Genomic DNA, 13,474 nt, shown 5'->3' on the forward strand with positions numbered 1-13,474 from the left:
GAGGTCGGCACAATGATCCGGATCCCGGACACCCCACAGGCTGCCCTCGATCAAGCCGGCCTGTACCAAATACCTGTGAGTATGAAGGGGGTTACGTATCAGGCCTTGGTGGATTCAGGATGTAACCAAACCTCAATTCACCATAGCCTGATTCAGTCAGCGGCATTGGATACGGGCCGCATGTTTAAAGTATGGTGTGTGCACGGGGATGTGGTGAACTATCCCCTAGTGTCCTTGGCGATACAACTCCGGGGCCAAAAGCATAACGTGGAGGTGGCTGTTAATCCGCACCTTCGGCATCCGCTAATTTTGAATTGGACAAATTGGCTGGATTTTAGTATTTTATTGGGGCATTTGTGTGCGGATGTCTCTTGGCGGAATCGAGAGCAGCGGAAGGGGGCGGTGGCGCAGCTGGGAGAGGCTGAGCCGGGGCCAACGATGGGCTGTCTCTGGGGAATGGAGCGCTGTTGAGAGGAGAAATATCTCACAGTGTGATGATTTTCCCCTGGAACTGTCTCAGGACGAGTCGCTCAAAAACGCATTTGAACAGGTCCGCACCATCGACGGGCAGCCTCTCCAACCAACGCGACCACTCTCCTATCCATATTTTGCCATTTTAAAAGACAGGTTGTATCGAGTGACCCAAGACGCTCAGTCAAAACAGGATACGACCCAGTTAGTCATCCCAAGGAGCCGTCGGGAAGTGCTTTTCTAGGTGGCTCATTCTAATCCGATGGCCGGGCACTTAGGTCAGGCAGCAACGTTGAATCGCCTAACGGCCCGATTTTTCTGGCCGGGCATTCACGAGAACGTGCACAGATGGTGCGCGGCTTGTCGTGAATGTCAGCTGGTAAACCCACCGGCCACCCCAAAAGCACCATTGTGCCCTCTCCCTCTTGTGCAGGTCCCCTTCGAGAGAATTGGAATGGACCTGGTCGGGCCGTTAGAGCGATCTGTACGAGGGCATCGCTTTCCATTGGTCATAGTGGACTATGCAACGCGATACCCCGAGGCGGTGACGCTCCGCAATATTTCCGCGAAAAGCATAGCAGACGCCCTGTTCTCATTAATCTCCCACGTGGGAATTCCAAAAGAGGTTCTCACGGATTCAGGGAACGGCGTTCATGTCACAGACCCTCTGCAAACTTTACGGGTTACTGGGCATTAAAACGATTCGCACCAGCGTCTACCACCCACAAACGGATGGCCTGGTCGAACGTTTTAACCGCACGTTGAGAACCATGATCCGAAAGTTCGTTCACAAAGACGCCAAAAATTGGGATAGATGGTGGTTCAGACCGAATTAAATTCCATGCTAGAGATGGGAGTAATAGAGGAGTCCAGTAGTGATTGGGCGAGCCCGATAGTGCTGGTACCTAAAACGGACGGCTCGGTGCGAATCTGCGTGGACTAACGCAAGGTGAATTCTGTGTCGAAATTCGACGCATATCCAATGCCGCGGATTGACGAGTTGCTTGATCGGCTCGGTTCCGGATACTGGATTTAAGGGCTATTGGCAGATCCCCTTATCTCCTTTGTCCAAAGAAAAAACAGCTTTCACCACGCCGTTCGGATTGCACCAATTTGTTACCCTTCCTTCCGGCTTATTCGGAGCTCTGGCCACCTTCCAGCGTCTCATGTACTGCATACTTCGGCCGCACACGGCATATGCTTACTTAGATGACATCATTATCTATAGTAATGACTGGCAGTAGCATATGCAGCACCTTAAGGCGGTCCTGAGTTCGCTGAGAGGAGCCGGGCTGACGGCTAACCCGAAGAAGTGTGCAATTGGGCAGGTGGACGTCAGGTATCTGGGCTTCCACTTGGGTCACGGGCAGGTGCATCCCCAAATTGACAAGATTGCAGCGGTTGCGACCTCCCCGAGACCCAAGACCAAAAAGGAGGTGAGGCAGTTCCTGGGGCTGGCGGGATATTATAGGAGGTTTGTACCTAATTATTCGGACCACACCAGCCTGCTGACTGACCTCACTAAAAAGGAGGCACCAGATCCGGTCCAGTGGTCGGAGCCGTGCCAGCAGGCTTACACCCAAGTGAAGGCTGCTCTGTGTGGCGGCCTGTTATTGCACTCTCCTGACTTTGCTCTCCCCTTTCTTTTGCAGACCGACGCGTCGGACAGAGGTCTGGGGGCGGTCCTGTCCCAGGAGGTAGAGGGTGAGGAACGGCTGGTGCTGTACATCAGTCGCAAGCTCTCAAGGAGAGAGACGAAGTACAGCACCATTGAGAAAGAGTGCCTGGCGATTAGGTGGGCCGTCCTCACTCTCCGCTATTATCTCCTGGGACGGGAGTTCATGCTCTGTTTGGACCACGCGCCCCTGCAGTGGCTCCACCGCATGAAGGATACCAATGCGCGGATCACCCGTTGCTATCTAGCTTTACAACCCTTCAAGTTTCAGGTGGTCCACAGGCCGGGGAGCCAGATGGTCGTGGCCGACTTTCTTTACAGGAAGGGGGGGAGGCTGCAGGCCGGATGGGGCCCCGGCCTGAGTCGGGCGGTGGGGGTATGTGGCGAGGGAGGCGTGGTTCAGCGAGGTCTGCAGCAGGAGACAGATGTGGGAAACGGACAGGACGCAAGTAGGTCAAGTGCATATTATGATCACCTGTGTCTCGTTCCAGTGATTGAGGAGACGGTAAAAGCCACCTGGAGGCGACGGAATAGTGAGAGACAGCGGCTGAGAGCTCGGGAACGCTGCAAGCGAGAGAAAGAAAAACCTCAAGAGCAAAGACTTATTTTTCTGAGTTATTGTTGAATGTTAGTGCAGTTTATTTTTCATTATTAAATTCTTACCGAGTCTCAGCCACGCCGACCCTGTCTCCTTCCTTCTTCTTCATTTGAACCCTGTTACAATAACCAACAAAAAAATAACCCAAAATCCAAATAATTAGATTTCCCCTTAGTATCACAAATAAACTGTAGAATAAATAACTTCAACTAATAGAGATTCTAGCCCTGACAGCTGTTTTTAATTTAGCTTTGTTTTCATGATACACCAGAGAAGTTTTGGCTTATTGATCAACGATGGTGGAGAGATTCTTCCAATATGAATTACCAAGTGCGGGGTGTCTGAGTCACAGGTTCAGGCATCTCATTTATCATGCTACGCCAACACTATCTTCTGCCCCCTCATACACTTTCCAATTGACATTTGGCAATCCAGCCACCAATCAAGAAAATGGCTATTTAAACTAACCCAATTTAACCTCCGTTTTTTAGTCTTCACCCCAAAATCTTTTGCAAAATAAGAACAGCAATTCTAAAAAGTTTTTTTAGAAGACACATTAGCTGTAAGCTGGTAGAGCAAGTCAGGGGTCCAATTTCTGTTGGGTGAAATTTATATATAAAGCTACATAGATGGTTTCAGTGGCAACAACATTATATATGGTATTATACGTTATTATAATATACGTTAATGTGGCTCAAATGTAACTTTCGTTGAACCTCTGCAAAGAATCAATCATGAACTTCATAGATTGCAAAACTATGCAGGAAACAACTCCAGATGTGATACAAGCAAAATAATGTTTGAAAATCTCAGAAAGACTACAGGCTGTCTCAGTTACAGAATGTAATGAATAAAAAAGTCCCCCCAGCCCCATCTTTACATTAGTAAAATACTGTGTCAGAATGTTAATAAGGTCTTTAGATATATACTGATCTATGCATTGTTTACTATATTTTGCTTTGTAGGTATTTGGGATGTTTTATTTACCTTTATGCCTTTGGCAAATGATTTATTATAAAGCCACCACACATTACATTTGATCACTGTGTGTGTGCTCCCTGGGAATGGAGTCTATAATTTTTTTTCTTTATTTTGTATTTCATATTAAAAGGGATAGTTCACCCAAAAATACAGTTTCATGTCATTCAAAACCATTTAAAATTCTTGACTTTTTTCTATGGAACACAAAAAATATATTTTAAGGAATGTCTCGGTGGTGTTGTGTCTATACAATATTAGTCAATGAGGTACAATGTTGTTTGGTTACCAACATTCTTTAAAATATCTTCTTTTGTGTTCTGCAGAAGACACAAAGCCATACAGTTTTAGAATAACTGGCGGATCAAAAAATGCAGAAAATATTTGTATTTTTTTAGTTGAACCATCCCATTAACAGGTCTTTAGATATTTTTTATATGCATTGTTTAAGATGCCTTGTTAGGTATTAAGCATGTTTTATAAAAGAAAATTGTCCACCTAAATCTTCCCAATGTTTATTGTCAAAGAGGAACACCAACAGGCAGTTTCACCACTTCTTAGGTTTAACAGCTACTTTTCTTCAGTCGTCTACATAGATCATAGAACTCAATCATAGCTTGCAACTGATTTATATAAACTGCGTATGAATTCAGGAATGTAGATGATGCTCAGTGAACTGTGGATATGCTGTTCATGACGCATCAGCAGAACCAGCATACAGGTATGCATTATTGCTTAATGTGTAGAGAGATAAGATTCAATCATCTGATCCCAAAAAGTACTTTTTTACCTTTAAGCATTTACATTTTTTCCAAAGCTGCTTACTAAGCATTATATTTTATCAGCGCGTGTGTTTCCTGGGAATGAAACCCATGACATGGCACTGCTAGCACAACTCTAGGAATATCGATATTTTTTTATGGAGAAATGTGTTTATAGCATTTCTGCGAACAGAGGGAGGAAATTCTGCCTGAGCGTCTTAATTGCTGAAATATGGGATCTCTTTAAGACAAGTGTTCCTCTATTATCTCAGCATGGGTGGCTGAAGAAGAATCTCTTGTAGTCACTTTGAAACATCAAACACTTTGCAGCGTCTTACAGCGGATTAGCCTTGAGTCACCTTGTGGAAGCCACCTACCAATTGCCTTGAGCGGAGTCACGAGAAACCAGCCACCACTCAACCTATAAAGGTCTTGAGATCACAGATTCGGCGTGACCTCACTTCGTGGCTTGTCGGTTTGATTAGCTCATCCACAAACTCAGAATGTGGGCAGAACGTTTGTCCTCAGATTACATCTCACACAGTGAAAGCTGCACATACTTGTTCTTGTCCCAGAGGAACATTTTGTAGCTGAGACGTTGTTCTTTCTCCTTTAATGGACTTTTCATTTAGGTATTGTTTGGGCAAAAGTGCTGTGTACAAGCAGCACAGCGTGTACAGCAAGACACAGAAGATAGAAAAACACAAAACATTACAACATATTGTATACGATGCTAAATAAACAGTCAGCTTCGTTTATTTGCACAGAGAGAGATTTACAAGCAGCAGTACATCCTGCCAATAATCTCCACTGGCATTTTCACTTGTTCTAGATGAGGGCATAGATAAGGCTAAAGAATACTGGATAGTACAACATTTCATAAGTTCATGGCAAAAGCATCTGCCGGAGTTTGTAAAGTGCCAGCACCCTACACGCTCAGCTGCTTAGATAAATATGTAACATTGGTCTGTTGAAGAGACATCCAATGGGGAGATCAAACTTGAGAGGGTTGGATAATACAAATACTCACTTCACATGAGCGAAAAGTTGAGCTTTGTTTTATCTTGCCATTTGTGCAGCTGGTGATGATATGGGTCGGTGAGCAGCACCTGCAGTGGCAGATACGATGTTGGTATGTCTTATAAACTATAGACACACACACGAAAGGATTACACTGAGATTTGATAGACGGGGAATTCAGAATTTTGCTACTGTATTTGTGCTATAGAAAAACAAATGAGTGTTTCGGAATGACTTTGGACTGCAGGGCAATTCAATATCTGCAGTTTAAGAAATTATATTATTGGTTTACTCCTGTGCATTCTTAATGAAACTGGATAATGTTTTCACACAAGAAAAAAATCCCAATTGAGATCTATTGAATATTTCAGAGACAGCAATAAGATTAAAAGGAGAGCGATAGAGACCTTTACTTGGGTGTCCTGCTTCTCTCCCTCAGATCTTAAATCCAGAATCTTTTTTTTTGGCCTTTGTCTGGCTTTATTGACAGTATACTGTATAGATTACTTTTATAGTGTGTGTTTTGGGCATTATTACAATAGGATTAATCTGCCAGATAACATACCACCAATAGAATCCATCACTTACCAGTAGACACCAATATAGTTTCCATTAAAACCAGTAATGGTTTTACTGCTCACACAGAGATACAGCAAAACCATTTAGGAATGAGGAGGATGAAATCTTGCCAAATTTTATTTGTGTGACGCATAAAAAATAAAAAAACAATTAATTCCCAAATTAAGATTTAAAAAAGGCCCTGCAACATTTTACAAGATCACTGAAGCCGTTCTCTGCCTAACATAAGTTTACAGAACATCTTAATCCTGGTGAAACTCATGTAATTATAAAAGCTATTTGAAAACACTATAATATTTCGCTGCTGTCCTTCTGGAACCTCATATCTGCATATTTTGCGATTTTTATAAATCATTATTATTAGTCACCCTTTATGTTTGTCACTGGGTTTTGCAAATATCTGACCAATAAAAACTATTAAACAGTACCTGTCAACTTTGACAACACAGTATTTGATCATTTAAAAAGTAGTTTTTCCCATTTCCTGAAAAACAGCAAATTTGGACATCCAAGGTTTCGGAAGGACAGTGACAATATGTACTGTATATCTTTAGGAAAACAATTAAGTAAAGAAGATACAGTGTTATGCAGTAAAAAAGGTAAGACACTACAATATATTCTCAAAATGATCTGTCTTTGCATTGATTTTTCTATCTGTGGCAATGATGGTGTACCAGGTACACAATAAACTTCTAAATAGTCAAACGCTACCGACTTGCAAAATAAAAATAAAGAATGGAAATCCCTTCGTTGACTGAGGGTTTCCCTCTCTGGTTTCCCTTGTCTCTCATGTTTTCTTGACTTTGATCTATAGGATCAAGAGGGCTTCCCTCGTGTTCTTTCAAAGCTGACTGCAGAAAAATGCTTTGAGAGATTGGGGGCATCCGAGATTGAGGTGTAACTGCAGCAGGGACTCCGGTGACGTAACACGTCCCACATTCAAAGAGCATTTTTAAAGAGTTTTGTGACATACAGTACAGCCCACTGTTACAACACAACGCCCTTCTCAACAAGTCACATTTGCATCAAGGAGAATAACAAGGTACAGTATCCACTAATGCTCTGCATTATTAATTTTAGTTTGGGTTTAAATTGTTCCTTGCAGTTTCACCTCTTTGAAAAGCTATACAGCACCTCTGTTTCTAATCATTCACCAACAGGTGTCTGCACGTCATAGTTTTTGCATAAAGCAACTCAATCTACAGGGCAACGTTTTTAATTCTCTTCATAGAATTATATGGACTTACATAAACATTCACAGCCCCACCACCAGGAGCTGGTAAAATATTTTATGATTTATTGTCAGCCTCCTCTCAGATGTGAGGAAACTCTTCCAAGATTTTTATTAATGGTTGCCATGTGATAAGTCAACCCTGTTAACCCTGAAGATTTTCTTCCTGGTTAGCTTGAATGTTGATCTTATAAAATAAATCTGAAGGATGTTTAGTATATTTTATGTTGTTTAATCTAATTCAAAGTTCAAGAAATCTGTTTCCTGTAATGGTGAGGTTGCGAATTGCAACCAACGGCTTACTCCACCCCTCCCTTTCGAAGCACTACGACAACTCTCACAGGACAAAGATTTGTTTTCGCTTCTTTGCCGGAGGAGATAACATATTTACGAAACGTGAGAACCATTTAGGGCTACTGTAGAAACAACATGGCGAATGTTAGGGGGCTCGCGGTGCATGTATGTAGATAGTAATAATAGATCATTCTGAAGTATTCATTATGTAAGTTCTTTATACACATCTGAAGACATACACTCTGAAAAAAAATCCGTAAAAATAGGATATCAGTATATCACAGTATATCAGTATATCACAATATACTGTATTAATATGAAGGAATTTTCCGTATTAATTTTTTACAGTTGTTATACCTGTATTTTACATTTTGCAGTGCATTAAATTACACAGCATTAACGGAAATGTGCGTAAAATAAAGGAAAATGTACTGGTAACCATACTTTATCCGTTTTTTACGGAATTTTTTTACAGTGTAGTTATGTATATTATATTGCATTTCTGTCAATATATCCTCCAAGAAATTACATACACCACCTTAAAAAGCTGTTCTGCATACCTCTGATTTGAAAAAGGATTCCCTTCAAACACATTTCAATTTTATTTTACACTCCAGAGATTTGCCAAACATCCATTTAATCACATTTGAGTCCACTTTTAAAATAATACAGTTGCTCATTGAATAATAATTGTGAACGATATTGTAAATGTTTTTTCTAAAAGTTTAGGATCATGTAGGAAATACAGAAATAATCCAATTCAGCATGTGCATGTGCGTGTAAGAAAATAATTTCAAGAATCAAAAAGCAGTAAACTGCAGTCATGTACTGAACACATTTTTATAAGCTGTTTCACTCAGCACAGCGTATGTCACATATTGGCTCAGTTCATTACATTCATTTTTCATCACACTGTGTTGGGCAACAAGGATAATGTGTTATCTCAGCAGTGAGAGGGATGGAATCTGATGAGCTCTTCAGAGTTCTGCTCTAGACAGCTGCCGTCCAAATCTATTGATTTTGGCTCCACATTCACAAGTACGTGCAAATTCTGTTTTTCCATCAGGATCTGACATCCACTGAGTTTATGTTTGCGTTAAAGATCTAAAGTAATCTGAGCTCAAAATAATCACAGAAGTGTTATCAGTATGGATTCTGGCAATACAAACTGTATACAATGACACTAATGGTCTTTAGTTGATGCCAATATAAAGCCTTTAAAATTCTTGTAAGCTTTCAAAATCCTTAGCAGGCCAGTGGTATTTCATCGCCATAGGGTTTCTTTCATTTCATTATAAACGTCCACAAACACTGTGATGGACTGGCCACCCGGTTGGGGTGTTTCCCTGCCTTAAGTTGCAATGGGTTACAGATCCTAGACATGGATGGATGCAAGTACAAAACGTTTTGATAACCAGTGAATATTGTGTGGAGAGATTTGAGGAAGATAATAGACAAAGGATTGTGTTGTTTCATATGCTAAGGATAGGTTGCCGTTGCAGAATGTTAGCATCATAAGTATGTCCTATCAGACTGGAGCTCGACTGGCCTCTCAGGAGATGCACCATCATTAATAAATTATCAAAAGGAATTCCCTTTCTCATTTAGGCCGGCAAACTTTAACATCAAAGAGAAATATTAACAGATGACGAAATTGCTACGTGGGCTCCAAAAGTACAACCGCAAAATAATCTAAAATTCACACCGTGGCTTTAAAAGAAAAGTTAATATAACTTAATAAAAAAACAACCTTCATAATTGACCCCATTTGATGTTATGACAAAGTTAGGAAGAGACAGAAAAATATTCAATATAACTCTGATCATGTTCGGCAGAAGAAAGAAGTCATGCATGAATGGCATGAGGATAAATAGATTACGGTCATTTCGGGACATACTATTCCTGTAATATACTTAATTTCCTTTAAATACAACTACAGTGCATGTGAAATTATGTTAAAACATAAAATCAATCTACAATTATTACAATTTATAAAGAAACACAAACTGCCGACAACCACTAAATCGGTTCAACAACAACTGTGATTTACGTAAAGATTTCTGTGAGAATCCCATAGATTAATGTCTATTTTGGAGCCATGGTATGATTCTGCTACATTTCTCATCTTGTTACAGAAAAAAACACAGGCATAAGGGTAAGTAAATACCTGTAATTTTTGGGTGACCACCTTTAAGAAAAAATCCATTTACATGCATTCTGATTCTGAATGAGTCATTTTACATTACATTTTTGAATTGCCTCTGCTTGCTTGGTCTCTAAGGTTACTGAAAACAAACCAGATACACACATCCAAGGATGTGATATGCCCTGGATATGCTGTAGACATTGTGATGAGGGAGGCGTGACGAGAACCGTGGGAGGAGGAAGCGAGGCCGGTGGCGTGAGTGATAATGAGTGTCAGCTGGGCGTCACAGCGGCCTCGCATCTCTCACGGAGGAGATCGGAAGCATAAAAGGACGAGCGACAGGAGGATACGGTGAGAGAGGACCGGGTCCGGACATGTTAAATTTTGTTTATGTTTGTGTGGCCGGCAGTCTACCGTGAGGTGGCTGCCGGCCTTTTTACTGCTGGATTATTGTTTGTTTATTTTTGATTAAAAAGTTTGTGATTGTTCGCCAGTTCCCGCCTCCTTCCTTCCCTTTTATTGAGCTTTTATTACAGTGGTGCCGAAACCCGAGAGGAAGGAGGGACATGCTGTCGAAGAGCCCTCTCCACCGAGAGGCATCGCGGTGCTGAGGAGTTCGGGCAGCGCGGACGAGAAAGAGGCAGTGGTGCTGGAGCAGGAGGAATCGACTGGGACGAAGACCTCGCGGCGTGCGCCTGGGTCGAGGTGGGGTGGTTGCCGTCCAAGAGGGAGCGGAGGAGTCATTACCGTTGCCAGTGGGCCGGAGCCTGCTGCCGTCCACCGAGGAAAAGGGGAGGAGCAGGGAACGGAAAACTTGATGCCGGCTGCCCTCAGCCAAAGAAGCCACCGCCAACCCGCCAGGAGGCGGAGGAGGAGCGGGCCATCCACCGGATGTCCAGCAGCACCGCATAGCACCGCGAAGAAGAGCCTCTCGGCTGGCTGAGGACCGAGCGACAGCGTGTTGGGGAACAGGACCAAATTTGTTTCTTTCTGTTTCCTCTCTCCCCTCTCTCGCCCCTGTCGCTCCTGGTGCTTCCGTCTCCGTTCTCTCGTCTGTCCATACCCCCAGGCGCTGGGGCCGTTGAGACTGGCCCCCCGGGGGTACCCCCCGGCCTGTGAGGGGCGATGGGGGTATGTGACGAGGGAGGCGTGACGAGAGCTGTGGAAGGAGGATGCGAGGCTGGTGGCGCGAGTGATAATGAGTTCATTTTGATTCATGTGGTGTAAGTCCCTGTGTCTTGTCAAGTTTAGTCTAGTGTAGTCATTTTGTAAATTATGTCAAGTGTTAACGGTTGTTCCTGTGTACATTTAGTTAGTCTTAGTCCTGTCCTGTCTTGTCATTATATTCCCTTGTTTTGTTATGTTACCCCCTCGTGGTTTTTTTTTGGTTTTGTCTTTATTATTTATTAAATGTCTTGTTAACCCCTTACCCGCTGTCGGCACCTGGGTCCTCTGTCCTGGTGTCTCACCACGTACCCTGACAGGGACTTCTTATTTATGCTAACTAATAAGAACATGTGCTTAAAAGTATTACTGTTATTTGACTGTGCACAAATGCTATTTAGGGATGTATGTTATTAATACACAAACCTAAAAATCTTTCACCTTACTAACCTTAAAATATACAGTGATGCTATCAGAATGTAGAGTGGTGCTGAAACTGGTATGTGTTTAAAAATATTTGTAGTTTTATTTAATATGGTGTTGAAGCAGATAGTCTACAAGACATGCCATTTGCGCGACTTATGTCTCGGTAGGTGAACTGCCTACAGTACATCCAGGAGAAAGATGGAATTATATTTACTTATCTCATCAGTAATGATGTCATATACTGTGACATCAGTCCACATATACAAACATATCAGCACAATCAAAAATATTTACAGAGAAACACATTAACCTAGCCGATCCTGCACACAGATAATAAGATGTTTGATTCTTGCATTCTTGTGGTCAAGAACAGATTTCTGGATGAAAGCTCACTTTGTTTAGATGATGTCATATTTTTATGGTGCAGAAAACTTAAAGTGATAGTTCACCCAAAGATGATCATTTACTCACCCTCAATTTGTTTCAAACCTGTATACATTCCGATGTTCTGCTTAAAACAGAAAAAAATGTATTTGGAAGAATGTTTGTAATCAAACAGTTCTGGGGCACTATTGACTACTATAGGAGGAAAAAAATCTACTATGGTAGTCAATGGTGCCCCAGAATTGAGTAGTTTAAAATATCTTCTATCCCTTTAAAGGGACAGTTCATGTAATCATTTATTTACCTTCATGTCACTCAAAACCTGTATTACTTTCAGTTTCTGTGGAACACAAAAGAAGATATTTTGAGAAATGCCTCAGTGGATTTGAAGTCAATGGAGGACCAATGTTATTTAGCTACCAATGTTCTTCAAAATATCTTCAAAAGACACAAATGTATCTTATACAAAAGTCTTAAGAGTACTTGAAAAGGCTGGAATCATCATAGGCATGTATGGACAGCTGCTTTGGTCAAAACCAAACATATGTTGCTGACTTGAAGATGAACAGGCATAACACATCAAAACCACTGTCAATGCTATCAGATATGGCAAAAAGGTCAGCAAGGATTAGGGCTTTGGAGAGGGAACTGGCATGAGCCAAGATTAATGAGCTAATGACTATAAGAACATGAGTGGATTTTAGGATCAGTGGCTACAGCTGAATGTGTAGGCCAGACTGTGCTGTGCATGTTTGATGGTGAAAATGGTACAACATGATACAACAATGGCATTCATTCCAAGTCTTTTTTTATGATCAATTTAGAGAATATATGTGATGATGGCTGATGTAGAAGATCAGTGCAGTAAGAGTGGATGAGAGCAAAATATACATTAAGGTAAAGTGTGACAGGTTGGTAGGGAGGCAGACAGGAAAGAGATAAAGACCACACGTGGGAGGCTTAGTGTATCTGCTTATGCGGCATCAAGCAAAGTACTACATACTAATAGGGCATTGCCTGTTTCTCTCCTATTGCTTTCATTAAAGTTCTGTCTTAGAAAGACAATAAAGCAATGAGCAAAATTATACATTTATATGCTTTATGATAAAATTAAGAAAATTGCTGTCATAAATATTTACATTTATTTTTCATAATGGTCAACAATATTTATTGGAGGAACAATACCATTTTTTCCACAAAGTACTATAACTGATATTCCTTACTTATCCAATCATAGGTGGAAACTATCATTTTAACAATAACTACCGACAACAATAGCTTTATTCCAAGCTGGGGTTTGTTGTAGAGAAAAAGTATATCACTGTTGTCCTTCTAAAAAAGCTCCATATTTTGTGATTTTTTTGTCATCATTGTTATTAGTCACCTTTGATGTTTGTCATTGGGTTTTGCAAATATCTAACCACTAAAAAGTATTGAAATGTGCTTGTCAACTTTGATAACACAGTATTTAATCATTTAAAAAGTACAGTGTTTTTTCCATTTCATGAAAAACAGCGAATTTGGTTATCCAAGGTTTTGGAAGGACAGCGACGATATTAACCATAAACCAAGTGTGATGTAATGTTTGTGCATTGGGAGTTTAAATGTAATATTTTATCAGGTTATGTGGTATAAGATACAGTATATCCTCATTTTATGGCCATATCACCTATAGGGGGCGATATGTATACATGCTTGTAAACATGTAAAGTACTTTTAGACTATTTTATCATAAATAATAATGTTT

Source organism: Triplophysa rosa, linkage group LG10 (genome assembly GCF_024868665.1).
Source record: "Triplophysa rosa linkage group LG10, Trosa_1v2, whole genome shotgun sequence".
Lineage (NCBI taxonomy): Eukaryota > Metazoa > Chordata > Actinopteri > Cypriniformes > Nemacheilidae > Triplophysa > Triplophysa rosa.